Below are 1,564 nucleotides of genomic sequence, written 5' to 3'. Positions count from 1 at the left end.
TTTCAAATCGGTTGATCTTTGTGTCCGAAAACGAGAATAAAAAACGGTATCCATACATACTACATACACAAACACATCAATTTCTTTAAGGTATGACAAAATGTTCAGAAACCTCTAAAACAGATTTGCATACACTTTCATTTTCGTTTTTTGGACGACTACCATACTTACCCTATGGGAAGTTAAAAAGTATGTAAAAAAGTAAATGAAGGAATATGATGGTTGAATGACCCATTGGGTCGAGGCCATTAAAAGTAACAAAGTATTTTGCGATTTATATAATATTTAGGTTTTTTTTTATTACCATATAAATTCCAATATGTCTCTAGGAGACATTCAGTAATTAGAATATTAGATTGTAGGTAGTGAAAAAAGAAACTCTTAAAAGTTTACCCAGTTATTTATTTGAAGTATATATAAGTGAGAATTAGAACTTTAGCTAGAATTAAAATTAAAATTCAAATTATTTTCGATATTCAAAAAATATTTTTTGAAAATTAAAAAAAATAATAAAAAAAAGTTTTTTTTTTCATTTCCCAAAAGCAATAGTTTTGTCCACAAAAGCAGAACTTCTTTGAATCATTCAAATTGAATACTTAGTTCTCTTAAAACTGCAATTTTTTGCACATTTAGCCTGTATCTCTGAAACAACTAGAACTGCCTTTGCCAAAAAAAACTAATCACCACTTCTCCTTGTTATTACGAATTGAGTGATTTTTCTATCATTCAAATTGGATACTCCGTTCTTTCAAAAAGCGAGTATCAATTTTCTGCGCTCTTTGCTCCGTATTTCCGAAACTGCTGGACAGACCTTTCCTAAAAACTAACCAGAACTCATCTCCCATCAGTTGCAAACGATTGCTTTTTCAATCATTCAAATCGGTTTAGCGATACTCTCTAAAACGTCGACAAAAATTGTATCCACCCATACATATACACACACATCTATTTTTTCTGAGGTATGCCAAATGTTCAGAAACCTCCTAAACGTGAAGATATGCAAAAATTTCATTTTCGATTTTCGGGCCATTACTATAATTTTAATCTGAAAGTTAATAATTTCTACATAGAACTAACTTAACTTATTCCACTATTCAGTAATGATCTCTTCAATCTATGATGATATGTGGTATTATAGTCCAGTCATTAGGTAAGTTCACCTCGGAATTCGAAATACTCAGCTTAAGTCTATAAATACTTGTATATTAACACCCTAAAATTGTCGGTAGGGTTTTCAATACCATATGTAGGTTTTGAGACAACTTTAAGGGTGTCAATATACAAGTATTTACAGACTTACAGCTGGGTATCTCGATTCCGAGATTCTTACCTAATTTAAGATTAAATGACTGGACTATTATACAGTTGATTTCCTAATATATTGGGTGACATTTTATTTTTGTTTTATTGTTTTATGCTATATTGTTTATTTCTCATTTATTGTGTGGGACATTTGCAACTTGGCGAAGGAGCCATGTAGGCACGTATTTCGAGCAGAGAGAACATCGCGTAGAATTTTTTTTGAAGTCTTTGAAAGATTTGGTCGTAGTATAATATTGAAGTG

The sequence above is a fragment of the Ctenocephalides felis genome, unplaced genomic scaffold, assembly GCF_003426905.1.
Source record: "Ctenocephalides felis isolate EL2017-DRISC unplaced genomic scaffold, ASM342690v1 CF-g0.4_SCAFFOLD_01886, whole genome shotgun sequence".
NCBI lineage: Eukaryota > Metazoa > Arthropoda > Insecta > Siphonaptera > Pulicidae > Ctenocephalides > Ctenocephalides felis.
Note: the sequence above shows the minus strand (reverse complement) of the source record.